Genomic DNA, 19,342 nt, shown 5'->3' with positions numbered 1-19,342 from the left:
TTACGTTTGACTGCGTTGGTACAGGCAAACCTTATGCGGATTCGAACATGAGCGACGTCTGAAATGGGCGTAGAACATCACGGGACGTTCTGGGACACGTCAGTTTCGTAGCGGCGATGTCTCGCAAGCGTTTCCTTGCTTTAGACGGCGTCGGTACAACCAAACCATCTTGGGATTCGAACATGGACGAGGTCGGAAACAGGTTCGGGTTCGGCACTTTATCCGAGCAGTGCGACAGAAAGCCGGGGTGCTGGCGAGCTCGGAACGCTGATCCGTTTGTCTGTAGCTCAATGGACAAAGGAGCTACGCTCATTCTTCTCCCGGACTATTTGACCCCCTGTCACAAAGTGCCACCCGGCCTGTCGGCCTGTCACCCTGCCAGCCACCCACCCTGCCTGTCACCCTGCCACAAGCTGCCGTACAGCAGACCTCTGAATGGCAGACCTTTGAACACTTGTAACTCGGAAACTACTGGTCCGATTTCGACCAAATTTCCTGTGTAGATTGGGATTGTCCAGTTTATTATTGTAATCCTGTTGTCCTGTTGATATCTTTCGATTTATTAGGGCTCCAAGCCGAAAGGCTGTAGAGCCCTATTGTAATCGTTCGATTTATTATTATTATTATTATTTATTATTATTATTATTATTTATTATTCCGCCGATTTTTGTACCTGCCCTAGCAAAATAACCACTGACTCGATTTTGTTCAAATTTTGTGTGGGTTTGTAGACCGTTGGGTACTAGTGCCCGCCAAAAACCCAAGGCCGTAGGCCCAAAGGCCAAGGGCAGATAACTGAATAACAAGTATTTTTTGAAGATGTATTTCGCCCTATTGCTCCGCAACCGCTTATCCGATTACTTTGAAACCTTGCATGTATCTGCTGCTTTAGTTCTTTGATATTTTTTGTTCTTTGACTTTGGTCATTGATCACGTGGTTTGGCAGCCATATTGGATTCAAGGTTTTCACAGGGTTTTGGGGGTACCTGTCTTCAAATACTATCTCCTCTGAATCCACTGCATGAAATGCTTTCAAACTTTCTGAGAATTGTCTCCATACAGAACACAACAAATAAGCATAGCCGTTTTTGGATATCTTTTTTAGTTGCGGTCATATTGGATTTTGATTTTGATCATTTTTTTCACCGAAATGTTACTTTTAAGATCATAACTTGTAAGGTTCTTAACAGAAACTATTGAAAGTTTGCATGAAGCTTTGAGACTATATGTAGCTCATTTTGTTCTGGGTTGCATACTGAAAGCACCACTGCTTGGTGTAGTATTATTTGATTTAAGTTAAAAATCAGACTTGAGTACAAATACTGAAGGAAGCGCCTCATAAATCTACCAAACACCCCCATTCACTGGCTTTGCAAGCGTTCTCCACAGTCTTGTTCAGTATTATGTGTACTACCCTTGACGACCAGGATTAGAATTGGCCTTTTTCAACCGATGCTTGTCTCAAGAGGCAACTATGCTTGTCACAGGAGGCGACTAATCGGATCGGGTGGTCAGACTCGCTGACTTGGTTCTTCATTTTTCAATTGCCAATTGCTATGGTACCTTATTTTTGACGGCCTTGTTAAAAGCAAACCATTTGCGGATTAGAATATGGAGGTTGGAAATTGGTTTAGTACACTCTGGGAAACTGTGGCACACGCCAATTTGGTAGCGGCAATGTCCTGAAAACGGTGACTATCTTTTGACGGAGTTGGTACAAGCAAACCATATGCGGATTCGAACATGGTCGAAGTCAAACATGGGTTAAGAACACACTGGGACACATGTGGTGATGTCTCACAAGCGGTTTATTACATTTGATGGCGTTGGTACAACCAAACCATTTGGAGATTCGAACATGGTCGTAGTCGGACATGGGTTAAGAACACACTGGGACACATGTGGTGATGTCTCACAAGCGGTTTATTACATTTGACGACGTTGGTACAAGCAAACCATATGCGGATTCGAACATGGTCGAAGTCAAACATGGATTGAGAACACACTGGGACACATGTGGTGATGTCTCACAAGCGCTTCCTTACATTTGATGGCGTTGGTACAAGCAAACCATTTGAGGATTCGAACATGGTCGAAGTTGGAAATTGGTTAAAACACCCAGGCACATGTCAATTTAGTGGTGGTGATGTCTCACAAGAGGTTCCTTACATTTGACGGCATTGGTACAGGTAAACCCTTTCAGGATTCGAATATATGAACGAGGTGGGAAACAAGTTTAGCACTTTATCTCAGCAATGCGACAGGAACCTGGGGCCCCGACGAACGCAGAACGCTAATCCGTTTGACTGGAGCCCAACTGACAAAGAAGTTACGGCCTGTTAAAGAGTAACCAAGCTCGATTTTGTTCACATTTTGTGTGTGTATGTGGACCGTCGGGTACTAGTGCCCGCCATAAACCCAAGGACGTAGACCTAAAAGCCAAGGGCAGATAACTAAAAGAACAGAATATTTTGAAGATGTATTTCGCCCTATTGCTCCGCAACCGCTTATCCGATTACTTTGAAACCTTGCATGTATCTGCTGCTTGAGCTGCTTGACTTTTTTTGTTCTTTGACTTTGGTCATTGGTCACATGGTTTGGCAGCCATATTGGATTCAAGGTTTTCATAGTGTTTTGGGGGTACCTGTCTTCAAATGCAAACAACTTTGAATCCACTGCATGAAATGCTTTCAAACTTTCTGAGAATTGTCTCCATACATACATGTAACACATCAAACTTTAATAGCCGATTTCGGAATTCTTTTTTAGTTAGGGCCATATTGGATTTTGATTTTGATTCAACGAAATTTTGCTTTAAAGATCATATCTTGTAAGGTTCTCCACAGAAACTATTGCAAGTTTACATGAAGTTAGTGTGCCATATGCATCTCATTTTTTGTTATTGGTTGTATGCTAAAAGTAACACCGCTTGGTGGTAATATTTGATTTATATTTGGGACACCCCTGGAACACGCCAATTTCGTAGCGGCGATTTACGGTGACTATCTTTTGACAGAGTTGGCACAAGCAAACCTTTTATGGATTCGAACATGATTGAGGTCGGAAATGGTTTAAGAACAGACCTGGACCCGCTGGCACACGCCAATTTCCTAGCGACGATACCCTGCAAGTGGTGCCTACATTTGACGGATTTGGTTCAAGGAAACCCTTTGAGGATTCGAACATGGACGTTTGGGCACAGTGTTACTTGGAGCCCGCCATTGCTGCTTGCAGCTTTAATTATTATTATTATTAGGGCTCCAAGCCGAAAGGCTGTAGAGCCCTATTGTAATCGTTCGATTTATTATTATTATTATTATTTATTATTATTATTATTATTTATTATTCCGCCGATTTTTGTACCTGCCCTAGCAAAATAACCACTGACTCGATTTTGTTCAAATTTTGTGTGGGTTTGTAGACCGTTGGGTACTAGTGCCCGCCAAAAACCCAAGGCCGTAGGCCCAAAGGCCAAGGGCAGATAACTGAATAACAAGTATTTTTTGACGATATATTTTGCCCTGCTGCTCCACAACCGTTTGTCCGTTTACTTTCAAACCTTGCATGTATCTGCTGCTTCAGTTCTTTGATATTTTTTGTTCTTTGACTTTGGTCATTGATCACGTGGTTTGGCAGCCATATTGGATTCAAGGTTTTGACAGGTTTTTTTGGGTACCTGTCTTGAAATACTATCTCCTCTGAATCCGCTGCATGAAATGCTTTCAAACTTTCTGAGAATTGTCTCCATACAGAACACAACAAATAAGCATAGCCGTTTTTGGATATCTTTTTTAGTTGCTGCCATATTGGATTCAAGGTTTTCACAGGGTTTTTTGGGTACCTGTCTTCAAATACTATCTCCTCTGAATCCACTGCATGAAATGCTTTCAAACTTTCTGAGAATGGTCTCCACACATAACACACCAAACTCTGTTAGCCGTGTTTGGATATCTGTCTTAGTGACGGCTCTGTTTGATTTTGATTTTGATGATTTCTTTCACCGAAGTTTTCCTTTATATAAAGATCACATCTTGTAAGGTTCTCCACAGAAACTATTGAAAGTTTACATGAAGTTAGTCGGACACATGTAGCTCATCTTTTGTTCTTGGCTGCATGCTAAAAGTAACACCGCTTGGTGGTAATATGGACAAAATACCGAATACATCGCTCAGAAAACCTAGGGTTATTTCCCTTTGACCGTCAAGTGTCTTTTGCAGTATGTAAGCTGCCCTTGAAGATGAGGGTTAGAATTGGTCTTCAGCAACCCATGCTTGTCTTAAGAGGCGATTATCGGGATTCGAACATTGTCTGGGTTGTAAATGGGTTTAGAACATTCTGGTTGACTCTGGCACACGCCAATTTCGTAGCGGTGATGTCCTGCAAACAGTGACTATCTTTTGCACGAGTTGGGACAGGCGAACCCTTTCAGGATTCGAACATGAGGATTCGAGGTCGGAAACGGGTGAAGAACTCACTGGGACACATGCGGTAATGTCTCGCAAACGGTTCCTTACGTTTGACTGCGTTGGTACAGGCAAACCTTATGCGGATTCGAACATGAGCGACGTCTGAAATGGGCGTAGAACATCACGGGACGTTCTGGGACACGTCAGTTTCGTAGCGGCGATGTCTCGCAAGCGTTTCCTTGCTTTAGACGGCGTCGGTACAACCAAACCATCTTGGGATTCGAACATGGACGAGGTCGGAAACAGGTTCGGGTTCGGCACTTTATCCGAGCAGTGCGACAGAAAGCCGGGGTGCTGGCGAGCTCGGAACGCTGATCCGTTTGTCTGTAGCTCAATGGACAAAGGAGCTACGCTCATTCTTCTCCCGGACTATTTGACCCCCTGTCACAAAGTGCCACCCGGCCTGTCGGCCTGTCACCCTGCCAGCCACCCACCCTGCCTGTCACCCTGCCACAAGCTGCCGTACAGCAGACCTCTGAATGGCAGACCTTTGAACACTTGTAACTCGGAAACTACTGGTCCGATTTCGACCAAATTTCCTGTGTAGATTGGGATTGTCCAGTTTATTATTGTAATCCTGTTGTCCTGTTGATATCTTTCGATTTATTAGGGCTCCAAGCCGAAAGGCTGTAGAGCCCTATTGTAATCGTTCGATTTATTATTATTATTATTATTTATTATTATTATTATTATTTATTATTCCGCCGATTTTTGTACCTGCCCTAGCAAAATAACCACTGACTCGATTTTGTTCAAATTTTGTGTGGGTTTGTAGACCGTTGGGTACTAGTGCCCGCCAAAAACCCAAGGCCGTAGGCCCAAAGGCCAAGGGCAGATAACTGAATAACAAGTATTTTTTGAAGATGTATTTCGCCCTATTGCTCCGCAACCGCTTATCCGATTACTTTGAAACCTTGCATGTATCTGCTGCTTTAGTTCTTTGATATTTTTTGTTCTTTGACTTTGGTCATTGATCACGTGGTTTGGCAGCCATATTGGATTCAAGGTTTTCACAGGGTTTTGGGGGTACCTGTCTTCAAATACTATCTCCTCTGAATCCACTGCATGAAATGCTTTCAAACTTTCTGAGAATTGTCTCCATACAGAACACAACAAATAAGCATAGCCGTTTTTGGATATCTTTTTTAGTTGCGGTCATATTGGATTTTGATTTTGATCATTTTTTTCACCGAAATGTTACTTTTAAGATCATAACTTGTAAGGTTCTTAACAGAAACTATTGAAAGTTTGCATGAAGCTTTGAGACTATATGTAGCTCATTTTGTTCTGGGTTGCATACTGAAAGCACCACTGCTTGGTGTAGTATTATTTGATTTAAGTTAAAAATCAGACTTGAGTACAAATACTGAAGGAAGCGCCTCATAAATCTACCAAACACCCCCATTCACTGGCTTTGCAAGCGTTCTCCACAGTCTTGTTCAGTATTATGTGTACTACCCTTGACGACCAGGATTAGAATTGGCCTTTTTCAACCGATGCTTGTCTCAAGAGGCAACTATGCTTGTCACAGGAGGCGACTAATCGGATCGGGTGGTCAGACTCGCTGACTTGGTTCTTCATTTTTCAATTGCCAATTGCTATGGTACCTTATTTTTGACGGCCTTGTTAAAAGCAAACCATTTGCGGATTAGAATATGGAGGTTGGAAATTGGTTTAGTACACTCTGGGAAACTGTGGCACACGCCAATTTGGTAGCGGCAATGTCCTGAAAACGGTGACTATCTTTTGACGGAGTTGGTACAAGCAAACCATATGCGGATTCGAACATGGTCGAAGTCAAACATGGGTTAAGAACACACTGGGACACATGTGGTGATGTCTCACAAGCGGTTTATTACATTTGATGGCGTTGGTACAACCAAACCATTTGGAGATTCGAACATGGTCGTAGTCGGACATGGGTTAAGAACACACTGGGACACATGTGGTGATGTCTCACAAGCGGTTTATTACATTTGACGACGTTGGTACAAGCAAACCATATGCGGATTCGAACATGGTCGAAGTCAAACATGGATTGAGAACACACTGGGACACATGTGGTGATGTCTCACAAGCGCTTCCTTACATTTGATGGCGTTGGTACAAGCAAACCATTTGAGGATTCGAACATGGTCGAAGTTGGAAATTGGTTAAAACACCCAGGCACATGTCAATTTAGTGGTGGTGATGTCTCACAAGAGGTTCCTTACATTTGACGGCATTGGTACAGGTAAACCCTTTCAGGATTCGAATATATGAACGAGGTGGGAAACAAGTTTAGCACTTTATCTCAGCAATGCGACAGGAACCTGGGGCCCCGACGAACGCAGAACGCTAATCCGTTTGACTGGAGCCCAACTGACAAAGAAGTTACGGCCTGTTAAAGAGTAACCAAGCTCGATTTTGTTCACATTTTGTGTGTGTATGTGGACCGTCGGGTACTAGTGCCCGCCATAAACCCAAGGACGTAGACCTAAAAGCCAAGGGCAGATAACTAAAAGAACAGAATATTTTGAAGATGTATTTCGCCCTATTGCTCCGCAACCGCTTATCCGATTACTTTGAAACCTTGCATGTATCTGCTGCTTGAGCTGCTTGACTTTTTTTGTTCTTTGACTTTGGTCATTGGTCACATGGTTTGGCAGCCATATTGGATTCAAGGTTTTCATAGTGTTTTGGGGGTACCTGTCTTCAAATGCAAACAACTTTGAATCCACTGCATGAAATGCTTTCAAACTTTCTGAGAATTGTCTCCATACATACATGTAACACATCAAACTTTAATAGCCGATTTCGGAATTCTTTTTTAGTTAGGGCCATATTGGATTTTGATTTTGATTCAACGAAATTTTGCTTTAAAGATCATATCTTGTAAGGTTCTCCACAGAAACTATTGCAAGTTTACATGAAGTTAGTGTGCCATATGCATCTCATTTTTTGTTATTGGTTGTATGCTAAAAGTAACACCGCTTGGTGGTAATATTTGATTTATATTTGGGACACCCCTGGAACACGCCAATTTCGTAGCGGCGATTTACGGTGACTATCTTTTGACAGAGTTGGCACAAGCAAACCTTTTATGGATTCGAACATGATTGAGGTCGGAAATGGTTTAAGAACAGACCTGGACCCGCTGGCACACGCCAATTTCCTAGCGACGATACCCTGCAAGTGGTGCCTACATTTGACGGATTTGGTTCAAGGAAACCCTTTGAGGATTCGAACATGGACGTTTGGGCACAGTGTTACTTGGAGCCCGCCATTGCTGCTTGCAGCTTTAATTATTATTTATTATTATTATTTATTATTCCGCCGATTTTTGTACCTGCCCTAGCAAAATAACCACAGACTCGATTTTGTTCAAATTTTGTGTGTGTTTGAAGACCGTTGGGTACTAGTGCCCGCCAAAAAGCCAAGGCCGTAGGCCCAAAGGCCAAGGGCAGATAACTGAGAAACAAGTATTTTTTGTCGATATATTTTGCCCTGTTGCCCCACAACCGTTTGTCCGTTTACTTTGAAACCTTGCATGTATCTGATGCATGAACTGCTCGACATTTTTTGTTCTTTGACTTTGGTCATTGGTCACGTGGTTTGGCAGCCATATTGGATTCAATGTTTTCACAGGTTTTTTTGGGCACCTGTCTTCAAATACTATCTCCTCTGAATCCACTGCATGAAATGCTTTCAAACTTTCTGAGAATTGTCTCCATACAGAACACAACAAATAAGCATAGCCGTTTTTCGATATCTTTTTTAGTTGCGGCCATATTGGATTTTGATTTTGATAAATGTTTTCACCCAAGTACAAATACTGAAGGAAGCGCCTCATAAATCTACTATAAACCCCCATTCACTGGCTTTGCAGATACGCTAGCGTTCTCCACAGCCTTGTTCAATATTATGTGTACTACCCTTGACGACCAGAGTTAGAATTGGCCTTTTTCAACCGATGCTTGTCTCCAGAGGCAACTATGCTTGTCACAGGAGGCGACTAATCGGATCGGGTGGTCAGACTCGCTGACTTGGTTCTTCATTTCTCAATTGCCAATTGCTATGGTACCTTATTTTTGACAGCGTTGTTAAAAGCAAACCATTTGCAGATTAGAATATGGAGGTCAGAAATGGGTTAAGTAGACTCTGGGAAACTGTGGCACACGCCCGTTTGGTAGCGGCAATGTCCTGAAAACGGTGACTATCTTTTGACGGAGTTGGTACAAGCAAACCATATGCGGATTCGAACATGGTCGAAGTCAAACATGGGTTAAGAACACACTGGGACACATGTCATGATGTCTCACAAGCGGTTTATTACATTTAACGGCATTGGTACAAGCAAACCATTTTGGGATTCGAACATGGTCGAAGTCAAACATGGGTTAAGAATACACTGGGACACATGTCATGATGTCTCACAAGCGGTTTATTACATTTAACGGCGTTGGTACAACCAAACCATTTGGGGATTCGAACATGGTCGAAGTCAAACATGGGTTAAGAATACACTGGGACACATGTCATGATGTCTCACAAGCGGTTTATTACATTTAACGGCGTTGGTACAACCAAACCATTTGGGGATTCGAACATGGTCGAAGTCAAACGTGGGTTAAGAACACACTGGGACACGTGTGGTGATGTCTCACCAGCGGTTCATTACATTTGATGGCGTTGGTACAAGCAAACCATATGCGGATTCGAACATGGTCGAAGTCAAACATGGGTTAAGAACACACAAGGACACGTGTGGTGATGTCTCGCAAGCGGTTCCTTACATATGATGGCGTTGGTACAAGCAAACCATTTGAGGATTCGAACATGGTCGAAGTTGGAAATTGGTTAAAACATCCTGGGACACCCAAGCACATGTCAATTTAGTAGTGGTGATGTCTCACAAGAGGTTCCTTACATTTGACGGCGTTGGTACAGGTAAACTCTTTGAGGATTCGAATATGAACTATGTCGGAAACAAGTTTAGCACTTTATCTCAGCAATGCGACAGGAACCCGGGGTCCGGACGAACGCAGAACGCTAATCCGTTTGACTGGAGCCCAACTGACAAAGAAGTTACAGCCTGTTAAAGAGTCCCCAAGCCGAAAGGCTGAAGAGCCCCAGTGTTAGCGTTTGATTTAATATTATTATTATTCCGCCGATTTTTGTACCAGAGCTAGCAAAATAACCACTGGCTCGATTTTGTTCAAATTTCGTATGTGTATGAAGACTGTTGGGTACTAGTGCCCGCCAAAAACCCAAGGCCGTAGGCCCAAAAGCCAAGGGCAGATAACTAAAAATCAAGACGTTTTTAAAGATGTATTTCGCCCTATTGCTCCGCAACCGCTTATCAGATTACTTTGAAAACTTGCATGTATCTGCTGCTTGAGCTGCTTGACATATTTTGTTCTTTGACTTTGGTCATTGGTCAAATGGTTTGGCAGCCATATTGGATTCAAGGTTTTCATAGTGTCTTTTGGGTACCTGTCTTCAAACGCAAACAACTCCGAGTCCACTGCATGAAATGCTTCCAAATTTTCTGAGAATTGTCTCCACACACAACACAGCAAACTCTCATAGCCGTTTTGGGATATCTGTTTTAGTTGCGGTTGTATTGGATTTTGATTTTGATAAAAAAAATTACCGAAATTTTACTTTAAAGATCATATCTTGTTAGCTTGTTGACAGAAACTATTGCAAGTTTACATGAAGTTAGGTATCATATGCATCTTATTTTCTGTTCTTGGGTGCATGGAAAAAGTAACAACACTTGGTGGTAATATTTGATTAGAATTTGGGACACCCCTGGAACACACCAATGTCCTTCAAATGGTGACTATCTTTTGACAGAGTTGGTACAAACAAACCCTTTGAGGATTCGAATATGTTTGATGTCGGAAATGGGTTTAAAACAGACTTAGCACACGCCAATTTCGTAGCGGCAATACCCTGCAAGTTGTGCCTACATGTGACGGATTTGGTACAAGGAAACCCTTTAAGGATTCGAACATGGACGTTTGTGCACAGTGTAACTTGGAGCCCGCCATTGCTGCTTGCAGCTTTAATTTTGTTGTTGTTGTTGTTTAACGCCGCACTCAGCAATATTCCAGTTATGTATACCGTTTGTATATATGCTGTATGTAAAGCGCCTGTGAACAGATAAACTGAAACGTCAGAGCTATATTAATTGATTAGATTAGATTAGATTAATTACAATCCCAAGCATAACCTCGGAGTCGTGTTTTTTTTCTATACATAGTCTGCCATTTAATATCAGAAACATGAATAATTCCAGAACATTCTGCCCAGTAAAATTACCTAGCATCAGCAGACAACATCTGTGTACACGACAACTTAAACAATAAATAATTCATCCGCACGTCGAGTGTAGCTCGTGCCCAACTAACAGTGGATGACGTGGAGCGATGCAGCAATAAATGAGTCATTCTAGTTGACAACATGTGATGTTATAATAATAATAATAATAATAATAATAATAATAATAATAATAACCATGGCCTGATGATGTACGCCTCTCCGTGGTGGGCCTAGGTAGGGAAGATTTATTCCCCTGAACTAAACATACATCACCCAGTTAGGGCTAACCCCCCAAAGCTGGTCAACTACTGGGTTACAGAACGCCAAGAAAAAACATTGTTCAACTCCGCAGCCCAGTCAGCCTCCCTCCGGTATACAGACCAACCAAACTGGAGATGGGACTTGCCCCAGGGGGGGGGGCACAGAACCCATCCAAGAATATCTTGGACGTACCAACTGAAGTCCACCCTTCTTGAGTGTGCGAAAGCAACAGGATGGCCAGACACACCACGTATAAATGTCAAATTACTGAAGCAACATTGGGACAAAGTCATGCAAATGTATGCATTCCTGACAGAGCAGAATATTCGCGACCAGCTCCGGCGACTGAAATTGTATATGCGCCGTGAGTCTGGTGAGCTAACTGCCAACACTCGTCAGACGCCGTTGCATGAACCCCCAGTTCCAACAGCAGCAGACCCGAAATTGCAAATGGACGTTCGCATGGTTCTCCCTAAACTACCTGAGGATGACCCACTAATGGGCTCACAAAAGGAAATATTTTATGTTGGCCTAGAAGATTTTGAGTGGTCCCCCTCTTCCGACCCTTCTGCTGTCGATGATCTTTCTGATGATCCCTTGTATATTTTGTTTATGTCATTTTATAATCAAATCTGTGATTTACCGATTGAGGACCGGAGGCAAATATAAATTAACCAATCATTTCCACAGAATCAACTTCATAAATTAAATGACATTATTTCTGTTACTCTCAATGCGGACTGCTCTTTGCATGACATTAACTGTTGCGTGTATGCTGCTGCTCGAACACTGGAGGAACTCCATACAGTTTCCAAAGAAAATGAACCACAAAAGGGAAATAAACAAATAAATCAAAAGAAAAACCGGTTTCAAATTTAATTGAATGCAACAAGGACAGATGTGTCCTTTGTTTAAAATTGCGTTCTTCAGGACAATCTATGTCAAAACGCCAGAGATCAATTTGGAAAAAATTAAAACAAAACACAAAGACAACAAAGGAGAAAATTCTCAATCAAATGCTTGATTCTCTAAAGGCAAATTAAAGGTTTGGACAGAAAGAAAAGGAAATTGGGACAAGAAAAATAATTTCATAAAACAAAATAAATTGTTTAAATCAAATGAAAAACAATTTTACAGGCAATTAAATGCAACGAATGAGAGTGATGAGAAAAGACCCACCATGGATTCCAGTGAAAAGTTTTGGAAACTGTTGTGGTCTATACCCGGCAACTGTAACCTCGAGGAACCATGGGTAGAGGATTACCATAATAGTGTACATGAAAAAATAAGGTCACCATTGGTGTGTTTCATTACACCTGATTGCCTAAAAAATGTCATTAAAAGTCCAAATCTAATACGGCGCCAGGACCTGATGGTATTTGAAACTGGTATTGGAAACTGTTTCCTTGTGGCCAAACACCATTACTTCACTGTGTTACTTCTCTTGTGGATGCAGGGGATGTTCCGCCTTGGTTCTGCAAAGGGCGAACAATACTTCTCCCAAAGAAAGGTGACCCTAAAAACTTCCGCCCAATTACTTGTTTGAACACACAGTACAAACTATTTACAGGGTGTCTTACAGATCTCGTGTCATTGTGCTGCGCTTCGAATGACATTATCTACAAGGAGCAGAAAGGGATGTTGGGGTTGTAAGGATCAATTGCTGGTTCAGAAAATGATCCTTGAAGAGGCTAAAACTTACCACCGTAACCTCTCAATGTGTTGGACAGACTACAGAAAAGCTTATGATTCTGTACCTCACGAATGGATTTTGAAGTCACTGAAATGTATTGACCTCCCCGAGCGACTACTTGTTTTACTCAAGTCTTTAATGAACTGCTGGTCAACTCAACTTGAGATGTATTCGCAGGGGTTACCCTGTCTGGCGCTCGGCATTAAGGGGCTAAAACAAGGACTGGTCGGCTCAGAGTCAGTATACTGTGTCTGAGTGGGGTATTCATGTTAAACTGCGGCATGGTATCTCAGTGAAGTAGCATCAGTCCGGACTAGTACAAGCAGCAACACAAACACATACACGTACATGCACGTCGCTATATAAGTTCAATAATCTTGGACGCGACGTTAAACCCAATTTCACCTCACCTCACCTCAGGCCTATACGTACTTAGGGATGCAGATTAGGGACAAACTCCAGAATGCCCATATCGAGGGAAAACTTGATGAATTAAATGAGACTGTCCAACACATTGTCAGTGGATGCCCAGCTTTGGCACAAGTACAGTATCTTAAACGACATGATGGTGTAGCTCGATTATTTTATTACCGTCTTCGCCATGCTTGTGGTTTTGACACAAAGGTCCATCCATGGTACGACCCAAAATATGTAGAGGGCGTCATGGAAAATGATAAATACAAAATTCTTTGGAATAGGCCCGTATACGGCCTCAGACCTATCCAGGCCTACAAACCTGATCTTGTCCGTTTTTATAAATCCAATGAAATCATTTATATCATTGAATTTTCTGTCCCTTTTGACACTAATGTGATGGACAAGATTCAGGAAAAACATGGCAAATATACGGACCTCACTTTCGAAATGTCACGCTTGCATCTCAGATACCAAGTTGTCCGACTCCCCAATGTTCTCGGTGCCTTAGGTTTGGTACTTCCCAATCTGTTGACTGACTTTGGAAGAGTACCCGGGTTTGCTACCAGGAATACAGCCCTTGTGATAATCTGGGTAATGTTGGGGAGTCTTCACAATATCCGAAAAGGTCTGGGTGGGTTTGACTAGGAAGCGCTTCCTGGGAGAAGTCCCATTCGCTGTCTGGGCTGCGTGTAGAGGGGTCAAGGGCCCTGAGCTGATGATGAGCCTAACCAGCCTGACTGTTCAAGGATCACCCAAACCCTCGTTGCTGCATGTTTTAGTTTAATCTGTACATACTAATAATAATATCCACCTGGCTACCCATAGTGATCTGGTGCCCCCAGTGCCTAGTGTTTTCCGAATCGGATGGCCAGGCGTAACGAGGGTAGGATGCGTGTCATTGTTCAATGTTGGCCTGGCCCGGTCGGTTTACACCCTGTCGTAATGCCGCTGAAATATTGCGGGGTGTTGCGTTAAATAGCATCCACTCACGGACTTCTGAGTAAACGGAGGCAATTGTCTGTAAGGAGGGACCAGACTTTATTACTTGCCCGTAAAGAGATCACCCGTTTAATAAACATACAGCTTTATTACACATTGTGTAATACCAAAACGCGTGCTTATGTACTCTCGGAACACGTTTCACGAACAAATATTGAAAGCTCTCAACATCCCTTGGCGTATTCAACGACATTGTGTGTGGAGATGATAGATCACTGGGAGGAGCTTATGCACACTCGATGACCCCAGCAACCTTGTTGCTAGGCTGACGTCACATGGCATTGTTTCGCCGATGGAACTTGCAACAAAATTCAACAAATTACGTCATCGGGTATTGTGACGTGATTGTAAACTTTAAGGTGCAAGGCCCCGTTCCACAAGGCGATCGTACTCTAGCGCAACGACAGTCGTTCGTCTAAGTTAAATTATGTGAGTTGTGATAGCCTTAGCACTACGATAATTTTGTGGGACGAACGCCTGAATTCTAAAGATGGACCATTGTATGATATTAAATTCATACGTTTCAACTTTTGACGTGTTTGAAGTATTATTGTGTTAAACTCAATAGGATTATGCCATGGATCGTGTAGGTGTCAGCCTATTTTCACTCAACAGTATAATTCTAAAAACATTATAAATGACAAGTAATAAATAAAATACTAAACTCGCTCTCGTGTAAAACCAATTTTATGAAACTCGTGAATAGTTGTGGTATCTGACTCGCTTTCGCTCGTCAGATACCAGAACTATTCACTCGTTTCATAAAATTGGTATAACACGGGAGCTCGTTTAGTATTCTATATTTACAGCACCTGTGAGTCACGGTGGAGCAGGCCTATATGACAGGCCTTTTGTAAGGTCCGACTCAGTTGATCAGGCTGTCATACCCTGTTTATCTGTCGGGTAGGTGCTCGGTGTCTCATGCTTGCATATTCACTCACAAACTGACTAATCGCCTGCGTGAAAAGGCCTTAACAACATCGGTGAACTGTAGCGTCGTTAGTATCTAGGGTGCATGGATCGATAGTCATCAATAGGCCTGATGTCCATGTCAAACCATGGGCCAGATCATTATGAGGAAAGTCTATCATGAACTCACTTTGAACAGTGACGATTGATGACAATGTAACCAATAGTTATTGGTCCACCAGGAGTTCGACATCTTAGTCGGACATGTGACTCTCTGTCTCTCTGTGTCTGTCTGTCTGTCTCTCTCTCTCTCTGTATGCACACACACACACACACACACACACACACACACACACACACACACACACACACACAGACCCAAGACAGCGGCGGTGTCAGGCGTTACCAAATACACAAAGTCAATAGACAGCGACAGACAATTACAATACAAATACCCAACCCGACTAAACTACATGTCGAATCATGTTCTTTTTTCCATATGCCATACAGATTTCATCTTGGTTGGTGGGGTGTGAGTGGGAATGGGCGTGGGGCAGTTTTTCTCGTCCAGTCACGCAACTAACAACATTTTCAAGCTATCAATACACACGTCTGCCTCAACGACAGCCCGTGCGCAGTTGTGTGTGACGCTACAACCACCGTCTTGTTCAGTTCATGGAATGCGCATCATCTATAAACTATTCAAAATCAGCGACAGCTAAAATACCCCCTATTCTGTCTCAGACAGCAGGGTATGTATCAGTTGCTCCGTGTGTCGCCTTACGTAGAACAGAAAGTCATCTAAACCAGTAAGCTAAAATATCTCAAAAGCAATCATGTGGACACGTATTAAGATGTAAGTAAATAGGCTACCGAGATTCCACAGTGCCCCCGTAAGTCACGGAGAAACTCGCCGCGCGTGATAACAGTGCCTGGCGTTTAATCCTACTAATTAAATATCAAGCTGCTATTCTGTGAGCTCTGTTTATTTCCCCTATGTCATCTCTTTTGTCAGTTTCTCTCTCACACACATAAACTCTGACCTCCATCTGCCCACGATCTGCACTGAACTCATATACCGGTACCCAGACCTACCCACTACCCCACCCCGTAGCCACTACACCACCCCGTCACAACTACCCCACTCCGTAACCACTACACCACCCCGTCACAACTACCCCACTCCGTAACCACTACCCCACCCCGTCACAACTACCCCACTCCGTAACCACTACCCCACCCCGTCACAACTACCCCACCCCGTAACCACTACACCACCCCGTCACAACTACCCCACTCCGTAACCACTACACCACTCTGTCACAACTACCCCACTCCGTAACCACTACACCACCCCGTCACAACTACCCCACTCCGTAACCACTACCCCACCCCGTCACAACTACCCCACTCCGTAACCACTACACCACTCTGTCACAACTACCCTACCCCGTAACCACTACACCACTCTGTCACAACTACCCCACTCCGTAACCACTACACCACTCTGTCACAACTACCCCAGCCCGTAACCACTACACCACTCTGTCACAACTACCCTACCCCGTAACTACTACTTTACCCAGTCACATCTACCCCCACCCCTTCACCACTACCTCACCTTGTCACGACTACCCCACCCCGGCACCCACACCTCCTGTATAGGCGCGAGCGACCCACCCCACTACTCCATCCCATCACCCGAACCTCCTATATAGGCGCGAGCGACCCACCCAGCTACCCTACCGCGCCATCCATACCTACTTCAGAGAGACACATGCGACCCATCACCACTACGCTATTCTTGGCACACGCCACGCTCTGTATTCCAACGTTTCATAACATAGTCCATCGGGCAGCATGTAGCAGTACATACACGAAGAACACCTTTAGCGTTGGTAGCAGGTAGCATGCTTGTTAAAGTAATCTGCACGTTCACTCCACACCCCCACAGTCAAACCAGGTAAGTCCTAAATACGTGAAGACTTCCTTACACAACACCGTTGTGTACGTGCATTTATCTATTGAGAGACTAACAACAACGGCACGCTTTCCTGTGTACCCCGCGTCGATCCACAACCCAACCAGCCACTCATCCATCACGTACAGCAACGTGTCGGCTACCGGCCTCAATGAAACATTTTACCATCTATCAAATATGCTGTTCAAATCAGTACTGAGAAAGACCAAACATCAACTTCATACCAGTAACTCAGATCTACCCATGTACAATTTACCCGCCACCTTCTCAACAGATGCATGCGACCCATCAACACTGCCCCATCCACGACCAAAACATTACTTGTGTTGTATGATGACATTGGCGGGGAGATACTTTAATTAAATGTGTCCATTCATGGCCAGATCTTAGGGATTCGAACCCCGGACCTTCCGCCCTCCGGGCGGACGCTCTACCACAAGACCACGGAGACGGCAGGTCAGAGAAAGCATCTTTTATATAAACAAATGGTAGCAATGTGAATTTTTACCACGTATCTTTTACTATCTCTCCCAGAGAGCCCCTTATGACTCTGATTAGTTTACATAACCATAGTGCCCACGCACTGTTTGTTGCGATCAATGTTGTACAGAAGTGAGAGGTAAATAAACTACTGTCTGTCTACAAGCATAACAAATAACCGACATGATTGGGCTTATAAGTTGTTCAGTTATCAATGAAGCCTTCAGCCTGTAGGTTTTATAATCTCCGCTTTGATATATTCATTGCGTAAATAAACCAACATTATATGTCGTGACTTGCGTTGAACGTTCGAGATGTGTTGTCGAGCAGGTTTGCTTGGCTTATACAGCTAGTGAGTTGGTTGCAAGACAAACCATATGTTGAAATATAAACCAACAATATCAATTTGTTGATGTTCAATTATCTGTACACTTCTAACTGTAACCTGACATGTATTTATCATTTATAGTTTCCATGGATAAATATGACAAGGACATTGAAAGTATTCATAATGCCAAGACAAGCAACTGCATTTGGCACAAAACATGTAGATACTTTGTCTTGTGTGGTTATGTTTAATACATTTCATTTCATTGGACTTTTTCTTTTTCTATTTCATTGCCGCGTAATATGCTTCAACACTGTTAAATAAAGTTTGATTAAGCTTTCGAAAATATATACTTTGACAGAAAACAATAATTGAAGTTGAAGATAATGATTTTTTTTAAAATTAACTCACCTGAGGAAACTGCCCAGTAGTTCCGTCTGTCCGCTGCGGGGACGATAACGTGAATGGTGAAGCTACAATCTGTCACGTGACGTGATTCTGTAAATAGCACGTGATAAGTGAAGCGAGGAGTGGAAATTAGAACAACTATTTACCTAACAACTACCTATATGTAGCCATTAGACCTCAGATGAACCCATGTAAGTCTTTAAACACATATCCATACACTTAACAATTTAACACTTTATGGTAAATATTTCTGGTGGATATTATCAGAAAACTGAATATAATCTCAAAATCATTTAGACACGATAAGATTTATTAAAGTTATCTTCCTCAGATACACTCCAATAGTAATCTATACTTTTAGCGTTTAATAAGAATCTTTTTTTTAATTTCACGATTTGTATATCATATAAGACCCACATGTAATGCTCTTTGAAATTATGAAGTCATTCAAAGGAAATGCATGTTAATATTGCATAATTTCGTTTCACGACCCAACTATTTTGATTATATTTATAAGTAGTCGTGTCGTAACTACCAGACAGAAGCTGATGTGAGACAGAATGGAAACGTTGCTATAGGCAACTGCACGCGATAAACACCTGAACCAGGTCGAAGCATTATAAACAAGACCCCGCCGATCAATACCAGCTCTGAGAAACGATTGAAAATCACATCTGGCTGAATACAATTGAATTACAAAGCAAATGCGCCATATAAATTATCTAATTGTAAATTCCCAAACTCAAAATACATGTCATCTAGCTTAATCTGGATACATTTATATAGATTTATATATTTGGTCAATTGACTGATACACATCGGGTTGATATTTCAATTTCAATTACTATTTCCACCGCTTTACGCGGGGTATGACGGGTGGGGCAGTGATCACCAGGGCTCCACGCGCACTTTTATTCCTCAGCGTCCCGGGCGATGGCTTGAACCACAAGGGGGATACCCTACCGCCCGACTGCTTCAGTCTGGGGTTGACCTAACCCCCACTGCTGACACTATTCACCATACACTGAGTACATTCGATCAATGCTGTGACAAAATATCACAAAAACTCATTATGATTCGTTTACATCTAA

General features: G+C 42.8%; 1 protein-coding gene across 1 annotated transcript in view; it reads right to left on the bottom strand.

The window, feature by feature from the left end:
* The window catches only part of LOC124116566 (sphingolipid delta(4)-desaturase DES1-like), a 31,551-nt gene extending 13,170 nt beyond the window's left edge, over positions 1–18,381 (bottom strand). Inside the window, exon 1 of the mRNA XM_046477955.2 lies at positions 18,255–18,381. The gene's annotated coding sequence lies outside the window, so the exon portion shown is untranslated. The remainder of the gene's footprint in view (positions 1–18,254) is intronic.
* Between the last annotated feature and the right edge of the window lie 961 nt (positions 18,382–19,342).

The sequence above is a fragment of the Haliotis rufescens genome, unplaced genomic scaffold, assembly GCF_023055435.1.
Source record: "Haliotis rufescens isolate VD_foot unplaced genomic scaffold, xgHalRufe1.0.p SCAF_12, whole genome shotgun sequence".
NCBI lineage: Eukaryota > Metazoa > Mollusca > Gastropoda > Lepetellida > Haliotidae > Haliotis > Haliotis rufescens.
Note: the sequence above shows the minus strand (reverse complement) of the source record. Positions and strands in the feature narration are given on the sequence as shown.